Genomic DNA, 18,021 nt, shown 5'->3' on the forward strand with positions numbered 1-18,021 from the left:
GAAGCAGCATTTTCAAGAAACTGATGTAAAGAAAGTGCAAATTACAGATTTATATGCAGCCAACCTCCTTTTCAATGTTCAAGGTATAGGAGAATGGCTCTGCTATGCACTCCGGTGAGCTTGTACTTCTCTACATGGGCCACAGAGGCAAGGTTCAACTGTGTTTGACCCAGTTCTTGGCTGAATAGCCCCTTGGAACATGGAAAGATAGTCTTGTAAGGTGCTATTATATGGATATTGTATGGATTAATCTCCTGCGGTAGATTGCCTGTCCTGGGGCAGGCTACAAGTAGGCAGTTTCTCACCTGTCTCCCTGGCGCTGGTGAGACCTGGAAATTTCCACCTTGCCTCCACCCCCTAGGATGTAACTACAAGCTATAAAACGACTTGGCAGCAATATGGAATTGGCTCCTTCATGACAGAGCAAGCCACTTGTGTTTTCTTGTCATCTGATCCCTCCAGTGTGGTGTCATGCTGTGGGATTATGGATGTGGGGAGCTGACAACACACTACACTTGCTTATGCTGTGTGTCTAAGTAATAACTACTTCAGTTCATTTGAGGTTTGGTCTCCTTACTGGTCAATTCTACAGAAGTGTGACAAGCACACCTAGCAGCTGCTAATATACTACTGGCTAGGGACTGCTATACAGCTTGACAAATGTGGTATTCAGTGTGGGGCCAGGAAGGTCACAGTGCTTTCTCAGAGAAAAGACAGAAGGGAGCACATGGGCCAGGTTAGGGGATATGAGAAGGCTTCCCAGGATGATCTCCCCCAAGTGGTGGTTATGAGCCAGGGGAGTTAAGGGCCTTTTGACTGTCCATATGTTCATGGAGAATTGGAGGTTCAGCAGTGACAAGGAAGGATTGAAAGCAGCCACCTAAATGGTGCTTTAGCTGTTGCTAAAAGTTCGTTGAGACTGAGTGGATGACCTCTTAAAACCAAAACAAGTACATGGCTGTGCTTACTGTATGGTACCGCTCCCTCCATGGCCCCCACTCCATCTGTCTCTTCCCCTTATCCTGACCTTAGGTAATAAGAAGATTCCCCACTGCTCCAAGGGGCCTCACAGACTAGTCACACCTCCTTGCTCTTCCTGAGCTCTTTGTCAAGGAGATAAAATGGTCTCCTGGCTGCTGTGTAACCCGTCAAGTGCAAGTGTTCAACTCCTTGGTCTGTGTTCCTGAGAGAGTGTGTAAATTCAAATGACAGAGTGTGGGTAAAACTTGTGGTAAAGAGAAAAAGAAGTTAAAGTTAAGAAACAGACCTCTGTGCCAAATTAATGTATAGTTGTGAAAATGTATAATTGAAATCAATGAGTTGCCTGCTTATACTACGAATGCTCTTAAAGTGTTAGAGGAGATTCTTCTGTTCAGGGCACTGTCCTGCGTAAAGGGCAAATGGGACAAACTCGCCTGACATTTACCACCAATGGGTGGCTCAAAATTTAGCATGAGTGCCTAAACCTTCTGATGGCCAAAGTTTGACTGTACAAATTGGCAAGTCAATTGATTGGCAAGTCAAAAATTTTAATCTAAACAGCTCTGATTGCAGTGCTAACGGATCTCTGCCAGCAAGAGTGACTGATAAACCTCACCAATTTTCAGTAGCTTGCTTGCCAACTCAAGTTTCTTGGGACTATGTAGATAAATCCTTCTGGCAATGCTCAATCCTTCTGGCAGCCAAAAGGAAAAAACCAAACAAACAAAAACCCTGTTTTTTCTCACAAGAACTCTTTATTTCTGATACAGAAGCCACCACTGCACACTAAACTTGTAAGTCCTGCCAAAGTTTGACCTTTTTGTTTTACAGTAAAAATTGTTCTTCCACTGTCCTCGGGCCTCCATACTTTTTGATGAGAAATCTACACTCTGGTTAAAATTTGAAAAGTACCGAAATAACATTAAAGTAATAATCTCCATTGCCTCCAAACTGAACTCTCCAAAATAAGCAGTATTAAAACATGGTGAGTATAATTTCAAAAATGATGAAATTAGAGCACTAACTGGCCGTGTTTGGCCAGAAGACCAAAGAATTCCCAAATCTCATTCTGCCAATAACCTCGGTTCCCTGGTGGATGCAAGGGTTCCTGAAGGAGATGTGCACACAAAGAAAAGTGGCAACATGTATAATATCACAATTTGCTATTTGTAGGGCTTGTGTCACAGTAGAGGGAATCCAAGTAAACTGGTCAATTCAAGGTCTTAAGAGGATTTTCCTCTGTCTAAGCACAAAATAACCTTACCCAAACTTCCCCAAATGAATCCAATGGTACAAGTCCTCTGAGAGGAAAGTGACAGAAAAAAAAAAAGGCAGATAGATGCAGGGTTGGAAGTTCCCCTTGTCACCAGCCAGCTGACAGTTTTGATGCTCAGGTAGAAAAAGGGCAGCAGTAACCACACTCTTTTGTATGATGTTTTATTATAGTGCGTCCTCAACCAGTAGAAAAGGAAGCTCAATATCTGTCCTGGTATGTGAAGAATGAAAAGAGTGTTTGCTCCTCCACTGGGTATTAAGAGTTGGGAAAGAGAGAAAGCAGATAATTTCCCCTTTTCTACATGAATATTTCCCTTTGCTTTTCTGATCTCATTCCAAGTAACAATAAGAGACATATATTAGGTAAGTCCTTCAAAAAGCCATTCCCCCCGTCATGGTCACTCCTGTGTATCATACTGGGCGAGGAAATGGGCAACAACTGGCCAAGGTAGGCCATTTTACTATTATAGCGTAATCCTCTAAAGTATGTGAGAACATGGCATAAATTCAGTTAATCTCAGGGCTACACTAAGAGGTTACACCTTCCCGTTATACTTCATTTTTTGAATTATAAATAGCTGCAGTATGGGGCACCTGGGTGGCTCAGTTGGTTAAGCAACTGCCTTCAGCTCAGGTCATGATCCTGGAATCCCGGGATCGAGTCCCACATCGGACTCCCGGCTCAGCAGCGAGTCTGCTTCTCCCTCTGACCCTCTTCCCTCTCGTGCTCTCTATCTCTCATTCTCTCTCTCTCAAATAAATATATAAAATCTTTAAAAAAAAAAAATAAATAGCTGCAGTATGGTATGTATTACTGCATAGTTGAACATAACTCATCAGGTAGTGTTACATAGTGTGCAACACGACAGCATAAGCCAACTATAGCAACGTGAATAATGTAAGATATGAAATTTTATTATTAAATTTTATTTTTATTATAATTTATTATATTATTAACTTTTATTATCACTAAATTTCCTTTAGAGAAATAAAAATATAGAAAAATTACTTATCCATTAAAGCAAATTCCCTCCACTAATGTTCTCATCAAAACAGATAAAGTGGGGGCCCCTGGTTGGCTCAGCCAGAAAAGTAAGTGACTCTTGACCTCAGGGTCCTCAGTTTGAGCCCCCCACGGGGTGTCAAAATTACTAAAAGAAATAAATAGAAAGGGTGAATACTTACCATTTACGTCGACATGGATGGAACTGGAGGGTATTATATGGAACTGGAGTGAAAATAAGTCAATCAGAGAAAAACAATTATATGATTTCACTCATATGTGGAATATAAGAAATAGTGCAGAGGATCATAGGGGAACGGAGGGAAAACTGAGTGGGAAGTTATGAGAGGGAGACAAACCATGAGAGACTCTTAACCATAGGAAACAAACTGAGGGTTGCTGGAGGGGAAGTGGGTGGGGGGATGGGGTAATTGGGTGATGGGCATTAAAGAGGGCACGTGGTGTGATGAGCAACAGATGAATTATTAAATTCTACATCTAAACAAGTATGTTGGCTAATTTAACTTAAATTTAAACAATAAACAAAATTAAAAAAATAAAATAACTCTTATCTTCCGTCTTCTTTTTAATTTTTTTGAGAGAGAGAGCTCGAGCAGAGAGTTGGGGGTGAGCAATAGGAAGGGCAGAGGAGGAGGGAGAGAGAGAATCTTAACCAGGATCCAGACCCAGCAGATAGCCCTACGCAGGGCTGGATCCCACTACCCTGAGATCATGACCCAAGCAGAAATCAAGAGTGGCATGCTTAACCAACTGAGCCACCCTGGTGCCCCTAACTCTTACCTTCCTTTAAAAAAAAAAATAAAGTGGTCATCAAAATGAAAATTAAATTATTGAAACAACTTCTCTCTGGTTTTTCAAAATCTGCTCTGCTTCCAACCACTGTTAGGTCTTCAGAAACTGTTACCTTCATTTCTTGTGTTCATTTATTTCTGCCAACACTTCCAAAGATGGATTTAGGGACCCTCTTGTGCACCACATTCCCGAAGTTCCTAAAGATGAAGTATGCCCATGAAACTATTCAAGCAACAGCTCCATATCCATAAATTTAGAATCGGGGAGACCACTGCAAACAAAAAGGCCAGGCTTACATTTTTACTGCAACTAATCTTACGTGTAAGAAAAGGTAAACACCGGAGCAGAACATGGAGTCTTCAGTTCAAGACTGCAGAGAAACTAGGCAGTTCTTCCAGTTTATTTGTCCCTTGTGGACTCAAAGTCTATGGGAAAATTAACTATGAAGAGGTTGGCTGGTGGTAAATAAAGTTTGAGATTATATTTAAAAGACTGATCATTTATAGTGTTAGTTTTAAATGGTGGGGGAATGAAGTCTCATACAGGTTTTGGGCAATTAATTGGTGCTTATAGGCTGGTGGGTAGTGTATAGGAGTTTGAAATTCACACTCCATTTCACCTAGCAGTTCTACCTTCTGGAATGTATCCTCAATAAATAGTTAACTCAATTTTCCCGCCAGTCTTGGAAAAGGGAAAAACAAACCAAACAACAGCAAAACACAACACGCTCAGTGCACTCAAACAACCCATTCCCTGACCGGGAATCGAACCCGGGCCGCGGCGGTGAAAGCGCCGAATCCTAGCCACTAGACCACCAGGGAACCACAGGTCAGCTTCTCTTTAAAAGATCCTCTGACAAGAGTTAGCCCCCTGGCTTGCTCTCTAGAAAGTCCCCTGGGTCTGCTTTTACCGTGTCTCCCGCTCTTTTAAGGAACTGTCCCCTAAGGCCATTCCCTACCCGCTTTCTCAAAGAATTCCACAGGAAAGACCGAGAGCTCGGCGGGACAGCGGTCCCGCCCCGAGGCCCGCCGGGTCCACGAGAGTTGGCACCAGTCGCCCGGCCGGGCCGCCGCTCAGAGTTGCCCTGGAGACGCGCCTTCGCGAGGCGGCCGCGTGTGGACACGACGTCGCCGGGAGGACGGGGGAGGGGGAGGCGCCCGGCTTCAGACGCCGGGGTCCCCAACATCACCCGGCGGACTCCGGGGGACGCAGCAGCCGAGGCGGCGCGGACCGAGACCGCTTTCGGGAAGGTTCGGCGGCCCCGAACTGGACCCCGGGTCTTCCCCCTACGACCCGCCGCCCCGCGCTTCCACCCTACCTCCGCCGCGGCTCTGCACGCTCGGGCCCCAACTGTTCTCTTGGACGCCGGCCTTGCTCCCGCCACACAGCCGCTCGGTCGGAAACTCGTGTGTCTTCTTTCGTTGGCCGCGGCCCTGGAGCCACGCTTCTCCTTGCGGCCCGCTTTCGGCAAACGACTCCCCCGGTACAGGCGGCGAGAAGGACTCCACTCGCGAGCCCCGCTCCGCTAACGCTTCAGGCTTTGGGACCGTTAACCTCGGGACCGGGCCTGGGCCGCCGTGGACACTCTCCCTGCGCTCTGCGCGTCAAACTAGCCTCTTCCGCGCCCGGCCTCCAGGGGCAGGGGCAGCGCCGGGCCCCCTCAGCGCGGCCCCTCTGGCCGGTGCGAGCCCTGCGCCCCTGCGTGCGGCCGGCGGACCAGCTCCGGGCGGCGTCGATTCAGTGCGTCGGGGCCGGCGACGCGCAGGTGCGCGATGCGCGCGGACGCGGGCGGCGAACTCGCGGCCCCCCCGCCCCCGCTGCCCTCGCGGCCCCGCAGCCCGCCCCCGCGGGCCCTAACGTCCCGGCCCGACCGAGCTGCCAGGACGCCCAGGCGGGAGGGACCGGGAGGAGAAGGGCAGCCTCCCCTCTCGGTCCTGCCCAGTATTAGGTTCCCAGACGCTCTGGAAGAGACAGAGAGGGAGAGGTGGAAATAGAGCCAAGGGAAGGGAAGAACTCCGTGCGATTTTCCTCATCTGAAAACCGCATGAAGAGGAAATCGGGGTCCTGGCGCTGGTGAAGGTGAGTCGAGTTCCCGTCTTCAGTGGGAGCCAAAGTCTCGGCCTGGCTACCAGTGAGTAAGCACCCCTGTTCCTTTGGCATTTGAACGTCTCCCCCTGGGCTTTCTGTGGATTCTAAGGATGCAACTGGTTAAGTTTATTTTTTTAATGCACTTACTTGAAGTAAAAGTACTTTAAAATCTCTTAGCAAAGGAAATGGTTTCTGGTTCTTTTTGAACGAGGTCTTCCAGGGTTGGGGGAAACTAGAGAAAGCAACTACAGTTGAGAATCACACTTACCCAGGAACTGCACTTCAGCCAGGTGGGTTTGTCTCTTAGGCTGGGCCCATTTTATTTTAAATGCACTGTTGGTTGAATTTAAGCTGAATTGAGGACGTTCGTGATAAATAATTTAATTATAGTTTTTAATTTAAGTACACATTTTAAAAGTCATAGAACAAGCACTTGAAGCCTACCATTTTTACAAAAATGGGAAAGAAAGATGATGTATAAATGAGAAAGCATCATAAAATGGCCTTTAAATATTGGTTGTTTCCACTAACGTTCCCTCCCCCTTGGATGGGTAACCTCTAATTCCTCTTTCTACAAAATCTGACAATCACTGCAAGACCCAGTATTCGACTTTCTAGTTCCAACCTACTCTTCCTTACACCTTTTCTCAGCGTCTCCCCCTCATCTTTTCTAATACAATAAAACTCAATTCTTACTCAGCCTCCAACTTCAGCCTCACAGTCAACTATCTGTCCAGTAAGTTAGAGACCCTCCCTGGACTTTATCTCCCTACAGAGAACAGAGAATTCCAAACCAAATGTTGTATTCATGGTCATAAATAATAGAAAATTTTGTTCTAGCCAAAGGCCTAGAAAATGAACTTTTTTTTCAATAAAAATCTTGATTCATGGTTGAGTGTTGCAGACATTTCATCTCTCCATCAGCTCTAAAGGTAACTGGAGATTTATTTTTTCTGGAAGCTGCAATAGAGGATCTTTGGCTAAGGGATCAGACATAATATGTGAAGGCATAAGTCTTACAATGAAATGAGAGATGTTAAGGGACCACAGATCTTGATTTGTATGGTGGCTACTTTGGTATGTACATATTTCAAACTGTATTGAGCTGTGTGAAAAAGTCAAGCCTAGAAGACTTGAAGACTTTACTATTAAGCTGTTTATTACTATAAACAAGTGTTTATAGTAATATAACTATAACTATAACTATATCTATAACTATATATATATACCGGCCCAGGCCCGGTCCCGAGGTTAAAGGTCCCAAAGCCTGAATATATATATATTCAATATATAGTGTGGGAGTGGCAGAAGGATACATGTATATATAAATAGAACTGAATTGAGACACCTAAAATAGACCCACCTCTGGTCAAATTATTTTCCAAAAAGAGACACTAAAGCAATTCAGTGGGGAAAGGACTATCATTTCAACAAATAGCATTGGAACAACTAGATATCTACTAGTGAAAAAACCTACAGTCCCTACCTTACTATATACGTGAAAGCTAATTTGAGTTGGATCGTAGACCAAATGAAACACACTACAACTACAGAGTTTTAGAAGAAAATATATGAGAATATTCTTATGACCCAGTGGTAGGCAAAGTAAATATTACACAAAAAAAAGTAAAAAGAGAAATGATAAGTTAGACTTTTACACCATTAAATATTAAAATGATAAATTAGATTTTAAAATATTAAACTAATATTAGTCTAATCAAGTATTAAATTAAACTTTAATAATATTTATACTTAAAATATTAAAATTATAAAATAATAAAAATATTAAAAATGTCTTCTCATTAAAGATACCATTCAGTGAAAAGGCAAATCACAGACTGAGAAAAAATATTCACAAAACATATCTGACAAAGACCCTATCTCCAGAATTTAAAATGACCTCCTATAATCAATATTAAAAACTGAAACACCCATTTTTTAAAATGGGCAAAAGCTTAAACAGACATTTCAGAGAGAAAGATATGGCCAGTAAGCACATAAAAGAGTGCTCAATATCATTAGTTGTTAGGGAAATAGATATTAAAACTGCATTGAGATACCACTGCACCCAGTAGCATGGCTAAAATTATAAAGCCTGAAAACACCAAATCTTGGTGAAGATGTGGAACAACCAGAACTCTCACACATTTTTAGTGGGAATGTGCTATAACCATTTTGGTTTTACAGTTTATCATACATTTAAACATAAATATACACCAACATCCCTTTATTCCCATAAATTCTTCACCTAGATATTCTTCCAAGAGAACTGAAAACATATGTCCAAACCGAAAAAATTATAACAAGAATGTTCATAATGTTTTTATTCACAATAGCCCAAACTAGAAACTACTCAAGTGTCCATTATCAGGACACTGGTAAACAGACTGTGGTATACCCATATAATGGGATACTATTCATCAATAAAAAGGCATGAGCTTTTGATATACTCCACAATATAAATAAAACTCAGAGGCATTATGCAGAATACAGCAGCATACACACTCCGTAATTCCATTTACAAGAATTTCTAGAAGCAAAACTAAAGTGCAAAATATCAGCACAATGATTTTCAAAAATAATGAAGAGAATAATGACAATGAGGATGATGATTCTACTGATTATGATATTACTGAGTAGCTACTAAATTCAGGCACAGCCAACAACGACAGAATGAAGTAGCTACTCTTATTATCCCCATTTTACAGAAGAAAGAATTGAGGCACATAAAGTTTAAGTTACTTCTCCAAGGCCACACAAGGGCAGAATCAGATTTATAAACCAGAGCCTGTGCTCCTGAGCACAGATTGATCAGATCTTTCTTCTCAGTTTCTGGTATTTCTGGTTTTCTCAGATGTAGGGGTGAGAAGAGAAGAGAAAAGGAAAGAGAGGGCAAAAGGAGGCAGGAGGGATAGAAACACAAAGATCTGTAGTCAACAAAGAGCAGAGCAGGAAACTATTATGAATGTTTTTACAGCAAAGGTTATAAAAATTTCTGGGAGGTTGGTGATCTGCAAGCAAGTCAAAGATTCTTTCGCCAAAGTGGCTAAGTATTGTGCTGAGGTCAGGAAATTAATCACAAATTTTAAAGCTGAAAACTAAAACATTAAAGTTTCTAGAAGAAAATGTAGGAAAATGTATTTACAGTCTTGGGCAGGAGAGATGTCTCAGAGTAAGATACCTTAACAATAAAAGAAAAAATAAATCAGATTCCATCAAAATTAATAACTTCTGTTCATCAAAAATCACCATAAGAAAGTAAAAAGGCAATCCATAGAGTAAGAAAAGATATTTGCAATATTCTTATCTGAACATGACTTAAATATTGAATGGACAGAGAACTTTTTAGAAATCAATAATAAAAGCCAAAACATTAAAAATTAGCAAAATACCAGAATAGGCTTTATTCACAAAAGATAATTTCTAAATGGACAAAAGACATAAGGAAAGATGCTTATATCATTATTTATTAGGGAAGCACAAATTAAAACCACAGTGAGATACCTTTATGCACTCACAAGAATCGGTAAACTTTTAAAGAGGAAGAACACCAACTGCTGACAAGAATATAGAGTATCTATACCTTGTTGCTGTTAAGGTAAAATCACACATTCTGGAAAACTGTTTGGCAGTTCCTAATAAAGTTAAATTTACACCCATCCCCCGACCCAGCAATTCCACTACAAAGTATATACTCGAAAAATGAATGCACATGTATAAGGGCTTTGTTCACAGTGGCCAAAACTAGAAATTATCCAAGTATCCATCAATAGCTGTATGGTCACACACAGGAATAACACTCATTAAGAACACTGTAGTAATACACTCAACAGCATGGATGCATCTCAAAAACATTATGTTGAAGGGGGGGGGGGGAAAAGCCAGACACACAAAAAAATATATTCACTTCTGTGAGTTTCAAAAACAGCCAACACTAACCTGTGGAGATAGAAATCTGAACCATTTATATCTACTTAATTATATGTTTTTGTTGAACCATTTTAAAGTAAGTTATATCATGATCATTGAACCTAAATACTTCGGCATGCAAATGACTTCACTGACTCCAATATTCCTTAATTCAGTCTTTCAATCCACTAGACTGGGGTCAGCGAACTTTTTTTGGTAAAGCCCAATAGTAAATATTTTAGGCTTTGTAGGCCATATGGTCTCTGTTGAAATTGCTCAGCTCTGCCATTGTAACACAAAAGCAGCCATAGATAATACATAAATGAGTAGTATGGTTGTGTTCCAATAAAACTTTATTTACTAAACAAGCTCTGAGTGGGATTTGGTCAGCAGGCCTTAGTTTACTGACCCCTGCACAAACTCATGCCAGTGGGAATTCCTTCAAGCTGGCTATGTGTTTTTTTAAAGATCCTAGTGGATTGTTAATGAATCACTGCCTTCTGATCCAGGCTTTCCCATGGTCACTCTGTAATTCCCCGGCACCATTCCTGAAAGTAGTCATTTCTTTAAGAAATCTTTATTCGTTTTGTAGGGAATGGTATTAAAGATAAAAACCTGGATACTGTGCATAATCATGGAACTTTGGATGATGTTGCTTTTAAATCAGTTCAGTTCACATTGCTATAGTAGATTGTAACTGAATTTATTTTACATATGTAAAATGTTCATTTGAAAATAACAGTATGATATCTGGGTGGCTTCGTGGGTTGAGGGGCCATTTCTTGATTTTGGCTCAGGTCATGATCTAAGGGTTCTGGGAGCGAGTCCCGAGTTGGGCTCCACACTCAGCCTGAATTCTGCTTCAGGAGTCTCTCTCCCTCTGCCCTACCCACCCCCCCCCTTACTTGCTCTCTCTCTAAAATAAATAAATAAATCTTTTTAAAAAACACTTTAAAAAATAACAGTGGTTTGCGACACCTGGCTGGCTCAGTCGGTAGAGCATCTGACTCTTCAGCTCGGGGTCATGAGTTCTAGCCCTATGTTGGGTGTAGAGATTACTTTTCAAAAAATAATAAAATTAATTAATTTAAAAAATAACAATGATTATGCCTGTTTGGGGCCTTGTAATTTTTTCTTTTCTCTTGGGCTCAAAATCTTGATTGCCAGTTAACAAAGTTACTTATCTAACTTGCTGCTAAAATGTAAATAAAGTCCTTTCAAAACAACAAAAAGAAAGAATGGTTTGCTTAAGCGAAGTAAGTAGGTGGGAATTGGTTGAAAAGGGCTGTACTGATGTTTCTGGGCTGATGGAAATTTTGTATAGCTTTATCTAGGTGTGGATGTTTTTACATCAAAAATATTAAAGGAGGCACGCCAAATGCCAGCGGGTCTATGGCGCGCCGTGATCGTATAGTGGTTAGTACTCTGCGTTGTGGCCGCAGCAACCTCGGTTCGAATCCGAGTCACGGCAGTATCTGGCATCTTTCTTGACAAAATTGGAAAAGTGTTTTAGCCTTGGTTTTAATCCCCTCACCACTTTTTGTGGCCTAAGATCAGGGTTTGCAGTGGCCCTGTAATACTTTGCAGTCAGGAGAACGGGAGGAAACCCGCCGGTGCGCTAAGCTGGGGTCAGGTATTCATTCGGTCTTCCAGAACCGTGCCCTACATCTGAGCATGCGCAGAACTATCCCAAAAGATTAAAGTACTATCTGTAGTTTCCACTTATGTAACGGTGTAGGCATAACCGTTTTTCTGGTTGAGATATTTCAGATGTGGATGGGGCCTTTTTAGACACTATGACAATGTGCTTTTTATGAGTTTGTATTCAACAGGGTATTTTACAATAAAATCTAATAAAACCTGAACTCAATGCCCTTCTCTACCCCTCCAACCCAATTTTTATGCTAATAGTACATATTGAAGTCTAATTCACATAGAATACAAAGCACAATCTTAAGTGCACAGCCTAATGAGGCTTGATGAAGGCCAGATACTGCTGTGACCTAGATTTGAACCATGCTCGCTGCAACTACAACACAGAGGGCTTAACCACCATACCATCACAGCACACAGCAAGGCTGCCAGCAGTTGGTATGTGCCCTTTAATATTTTTGATGCAAAAAACATTCACAACAGTTTCCTGCTTTGTTCTTGAACAACTACAGGTTCTTGCACTTTTCTCTCAGGTCCTCTCTCTCCATTTGTCCCTTTCCCCCCATTCTGATACAAAATAAAAAAACAATTCTCATCTCTCAGGATCTGGCCAGTACATCTCCACCAGCCTCTTGGGTGGTCTCCTTGTCCTCAACCATGCCTCTCCTACTTTTTTCCATTCTCCTGAAGGTTCCCTTTTGGCCCCGACCCTTTTCCTGCTCCCTCACACTGACCCCATCAACCCCACTGAAGATGGAACGCATTTGAATTGAGAGCTCGGCGCTTAAGCTGCACAGATGATACACTGTAGGTCCCTCTGTTGCCCAGCCCATGGGACACTGCAGGCTTCGGAATCAATTGACCAAAATAAAACATTTTGAAAAGAACTTCCCCCTTTTAAAAACATTTTTCTATTTCAGCTCTCAGAGTTCTTCAAAGGATTAAAAGTTTAAAGGTGACAACGTATGGGAAAAAATGACCAACCAAAGGAGAAAAGCAAAGACTATTTATACAGAACTTGCTGAAGCAAGGGCGTCAGCCATGGTCACTTGCATTTAAAAAGAGACAAAAGCTGCAGGAGGAGTGGGAAAGCTTTATAGTAGGAAAAAGGGAAGAGTTAAGGTGTACCCTCTTTGGAGGCTGTTGGCATGGGAAAGCTGTAGGTGGGTAACTAGAAACTGAGCGTCCTGTATGACTGGTTAGGGTGCATATTTGACTTTCTCTGGTTGTTCCTAAGTTGCAGTGGGGATAAAAATTAGGGAAGCTGTAAGTTATCAGATCCTGGCCATTTTGAGCCAGTTGTTCCACAGGTTTATTTTTTAGCTTCTTGGATTGTTACTAGAGTTAAAAGCCTGACTTCTTACAAATCTGCCGACTTCTAGCAGGCTGCTTCCTAGGAGGTGGCTGCAGGTGGAGGACCAGAGTTCATCAGAGTATATATATATATACACATAAACATATATGTGTGTGTGTGTACACATATATATATACGGTTTAGCCTTTGTCCCTTTGTAGTTCAGACTCTCAAATGCATTAATTCAGCAAGTCCTAATTGATTGCCCTGGGCATTCAGCTTCCCTTGGGTCCCCTCAACTCAGCCTAGTGGGTAGAGGGGTGGTGGGGTCGCCCGCCCGGATGTCTCCGGAGGTTCTGGCTTCTGAGGTTGGTGAAGGGCAAGGTGGGGCGAGGCCATTCGGGTGCCCCAGTTTCGGAATCCCCTAATGCATCGGTTTCAAACGCGACGAACAGCTTGATTTGTCACTCTAATCTCTTCGGTTTTCCAAGGCTTTGGAGCCTGCCCAATCACACAGCAGACGTTGGTAGCCATTTGCGTTTAGTGAGGGATCACTCTCTATTACAATGAAGACAGAGAGCACATCGTGTCTCTGTGGCGCAATCGGTTAGCGCGTTCGGCTGTTAACCGAAAGGTTGGTGGTTCGAGCCCACCCAGGGACGGTGAGGGCCTTTTTACATTGGTTTCTCGCGGATTCGCCTTGGCAAAGAGCAAGATACCTCACTTCCCTCTCTTCAAGTGACATAAGGGCCCCTCCTCGAGCTCCCTGACCTCCCAGAAGATCTGCCAGGAAGAAACGTAGGAAATGCGGAAGTTCCTAGAAACAAGGAACAAGAGAGGCTTGATGTAATCTGTCTTCAAGAGCGTGTATTGTGGAATGGAATCTTGTTTCTTGGGGCTAGTAACAAATTTTAGGTACCTCAATTTTTCAGCTGTGTAATAGCCTCTTGCGGGATGTGTCTGGATCTGGTAATTGCTCAATCAATAATGCTATCAGTAGAATCATGAACATTATCATTATCATCCGCATTAGTTTTGATGAAGGCATTTCTTTGTAACATTACTTAACCTTTTATGTGTTATTTTAAAAAATAAGTTGGTCTTATGATAATCAAATAATCCTGCAGTCATCATCTGTGTATCCATATCTTTTGCCATTTACAGAAGTATTTCTATAGGATAGAGTCCTGTAAATGCAATTGCTCTGTCATAGTAGTTACAGTATATTTTTTAATGTAAATAAGAAATCCTGTAAATTTACCATCCATTGTAGTGGTACCAATTTATACTTCAATTTATTTTTCTTACTAGGAGAATTCTTTTCCTCGCTAGTACAACACACTTATCTTTGATCATCAAATAAGGGGAGTGTTGTCTTCCTCACTTAACTAACAGGGAGATACAACAGATGACATGGTGGGCATTAATCAGTAGGATATCTGTGCATCTACTCCTTAACTAAACTGCCAAGATATTTTTATATAACTGTAATTGATTTCTGTGGAGACCTGTCAACCATGTGCAGAGAAGCCTGGCCAGTGTGGGCCTCTTTAATAGCTTTGTGCCAAGCAGCTTACCCAGAGGGAGAAAAAACTCACTGGTCCCAGACATTTGTCCTTCTTCCCCTCTCTCTATAAATAGCAAGGGTGAATTAGTATGTTGTCTGTATTAGGCTTCTACAGATAAACAGAATCAATATAGAACTAATATACACAACATACTAATTCATCCTTAGCACTTCAGATAGGTAGGTAGGTAGGTAGATAGATAGATAGATAGATAGATAGATAGATAGATAGATAGATAGACTGAAAGATAAGATAGTTGGATGGTTTGACTCCAAAGGCGTTCTGCTGACAAAATTTTCTCTTCTTTCAGGAAGGTTAGTCTTTCTCTACTAAGGCCTTTAACTGATTGGGTGAAGCCCACTCCACATTATGGAGGGCAATCTGCTTTGGTCAAAGTCTACTGATTTAAATGTTAATCTCATCTAAAAATGTCTTTACCAGAACATCTAGAATATTGTTTGGCCAAATATCTGGGTGCTGTGACCTCGCCAAATTGACACATAAAATTAACCATCACTCATACTATATTATTCCCTAACAGTTTTTGGCAGCTATTTCCACAAAAAGTCACATACTGAGACACATCATTGTAGCCAAGAGAATTCTGCATCTGACAGGGGCACCTTGTGTTAGAGCCATTGGTTCATGTTCCCTTGATTTTTCTGTTGAACCTCAAGAGCAGAAATTGAGCTCTATGACTTTTACATACTATGTGTAATTCTTGGACAATACTTTTTCTTTCTCATTTGTACATTGTCAATTATTTTCTCCCATCAGTGGTATCAGTGTGGAATTCTGGTTTTGCTTTTATGAAATGAACATCCAGAGAGGATCTCTGTTGGGTGGTGGTTCACAAGGATCCATTCTCTGTTGGATGGTAGATGACAAATAATCTATTCTGTGAATCCTTTATGATTGGCTCTTTGTCCTGAAGTTTTTGGTATTTTCTGGTGTTTGAGTCTACAGTGTTGAGAATCTGTTCACATCTGATCCTACACTAGATACTATGGGTCCAAAAGTGGAATACTATCTATAACAAGAATTATCTCAACACATGGTGATTCTCCCCTAAGAACTCTTGACTTTAATAAATTGCTTTACATAATGGAGATCATAGAAAAGAAAGGAAACTGAATTTCTGGTATCCATTAGTCTGTTTATGTAGTCTATACTGAAGTTACTAAATGATAGAATAATTTCACAACTGTTTAAATCAGGCTAAAGAGAGGAGGAAAATGATATGTATGTCATTATAATAAGCAATTAAGTCAACAAATAGGGCTTCTGGCAGTTATATAAACCAGGATTTAATAATTTCCAGAACTGTTAACTAGTTCATTCTTTTATTAAAAAAAGAAGAAAAATCCTCTTAAAATGGATTTTTAAAAACCAATAAAATTCAGTGAGCATAATGCAAAAGACTCTGTCTGAGAAGGCCCTACTGCACTGAAAAGGCTATCACAAAATTACATAGATTTCCAGCAGTGTGTCTTCTCCATACACTTAATGGTACATAGTTATTTCCTTTTATTTTCCTCACTGATAAGCATTTTTAATAAATGCCATTGCCTCTTTTCCTTTCAATGGTGTTATTACTTTCTACAATTAGTTCTTTTAGAATTCCCAATAGTTTTAGGAGATTTTTCCATTGTATAATTATAAATTGTTTTCTAAGGAAACTAATTGGTATAATTTGTTTTCTTCTAAAGGGTATAGACAGATTAGGTTTCTAACAATTCAAAGGAGGTACTGCCCAGATTGGTTTTTGGATCCTAATAATCACTTACATGAATTGAAAATAAGAGAAATTAAGTATTTCTTTTTTTTTAATTTTTTTTAAGATTTTATTTATTTATTTGACAGAGAGAGACACAGGGAGAGAGAGAGCACAAGCAGGGGGAGAGGGAGAAGCAGGCTTCCCGCTGAGCAGGGAGCCCATTGCAGGGCTCGATTCCAGGTCGCTGTGATCATGACCTGAGCTGAAGGCAGATGCTTAATGACTGAGCCCCCCAGGCACCCCGAGAAATTAAGTATTTCAACCAAAAAAAAAGAAATTTTACTATTTATGCTTAAATTTTCAGAGAGTATTTGGCTCCTTTCAACTTCGATAGGTAATTATTTTGTGCTTTTTCTATGTGATATTCTGACATTATTATTTCTGAGTAATCAAATGACTTTCCCCTGCTCACATCAAAATGCTGCCTGGACCACGGTCATGTGGCCATTCTAACTACTACTACAAAAAAAAAGAAAAGAAAAGAAAAAAGCAATTGCTCATATCTTATTAAGAACCTAACATGCTGGGGCGCCTGGGTGGCTCAGTCGTTAAGCGGCTCAGGTCAAGATCCCAGGGTCCTGGGATTGAGCCCTGCATCGAGCTCCCTGCTCAGCGGGAAGCCTGCTTCTCCCTCTCCCACTCCCCCGGCTTGTGTTCCCTGTCTTACTGTGTGTCTCTCTGTCAAATAAATAAATAAAATCTTTAAAAAAAAAAAAAAAAGAACCTAACATGCTAAGAATTTTACCAGTTTGTAATGTATGAGAATTTCTATTCTGGCTTGTTGTTCTTAAACTAGAACATGTGATTTAAAGTTATCACTGACTTTGGTTCAAATAACAAAACAGCTTAAACTTTAGATACTCCACAGATTAACAAGACTATTCTATTAATTAGAATAGTCCAGAACAGTAAAATTACCCTTTAATAATTTACTGGCCAGCCATACAAAAGCCATTTTACCTTTCTGAGGTGAGGACTTTTAAACAATCAATCAGTCAATTAAAAAGTTCACCTGTTAGCTACGGTTGATCAAAGTGATTCTTGAGCCTATTATCCTATTTAGGCCTCCACTGACTAGAAACTGGGTATGAAGTGCGTTCAGCACTTCTTAGGATATCTGTAATTATACTCATACTTTTTTTTGACCTGCTTCCACTAATACTCATGTGTTTAAATGTTGGTACAGAACCATTATCAGGTGGTAACATCGAATTGATGTATCAAAAAGAAACTGAGCCTCTCATGGTCAAATTAGCTCCATTTGAAGCAGAATTTTGACCAAACACTGACAGCTTAAAAATTCTGAAGAGGAAAAGATACAAATCTGATTTCAACAGATGGACTACTGGTAGGGATAACTTGTCATGTACAGTTTTTAGCTAAACTTCCAATTCTATTCAGAAAACCTCCAAATCACTGAAATTGGTTTCCTTTATGACCCAGTGAAATTGCTCCCAGGGCAGACTGCTTAGTCCTCTTACAGATTCCAGAATATCAGCTTATGGAATAAAAAAAAAGAAGGGGAAAGAGAGAGAGATCCATTATTCTCTGATTGTGTTTTCTTTTCTCCCCTCTCACCTATTTTGTTTTAATATAATTTTTTGGAGAGAGACTTTGTTTAAAGATCAGCAGTTTATGAGAGTGAATTTATGTACTGATA

The 18,021-nt window shown here is 40.9% G+C and overlaps 1 protein-coding gene and 3 non-coding genes across 5 annotated transcripts in view; 3 read left to right on the forward strand and 1 right to left on the reverse strand.

Moving 5' to 3' along the window:
* Positions 1-4,821: 4,821 nt before the first annotated feature.
* On the reverse strand, positions 4,822-4,893 carry TRNAE-UUC (transfer RNA glutamic acid (anticodon UUC)). Its single transcript has one exon. It is a non-coding gene; the product is annotated as a tRNA-Glu (tRNA).
* Positions 4,894-5,877: 984 nt separating this feature from the next.
* LOC112813266 (myomegalin) overlaps positions 5,878-18,021 on the forward strand; it is a 45,249-nt gene continuing 33,105 nt past the window's right edge. Inside the window, exon 1 of one of the 2 annotated variants that reach the window (XM_025858309.2) lies at positions 5,878-6,151. The gene's annotated coding sequence lies outside the window, so the exon portion shown is untranslated. The remainder of the gene's footprint in view (positions 6,152-18,021) is intronic. The other variant, XM_025858308.2, reaches the window with a different exon arrangement.
* On the forward strand, positions 11,469-11,540 carry TRNAH-GUG (transfer RNA histidin (anticodon GUG)). Its single transcript has one exon. It is a non-coding gene; the product is annotated as a tRNA-His (tRNA).
* Positions 13,605-13,678, forward strand: TRNAN-GUU (transfer RNA asparagine (anticodon GUU)). Its single transcript has one exon. It is a non-coding gene; the product is annotated as a tRNA-Asn (tRNA).

The sequence above is a fragment of the Callorhinus ursinus genome, unplaced genomic scaffold, assembly GCF_003265705.2.
Source record: "Callorhinus ursinus isolate GAN/ISIS: 27379988/994484 unplaced genomic scaffold, GSC_fseal_2.0 scaffold90, whole genome shotgun sequence".
Taxonomy (NCBI): domain Eukaryota; kingdom Metazoa; phylum Chordata; class Mammalia; order Carnivora; family Otariidae; genus Callorhinus; species Callorhinus ursinus.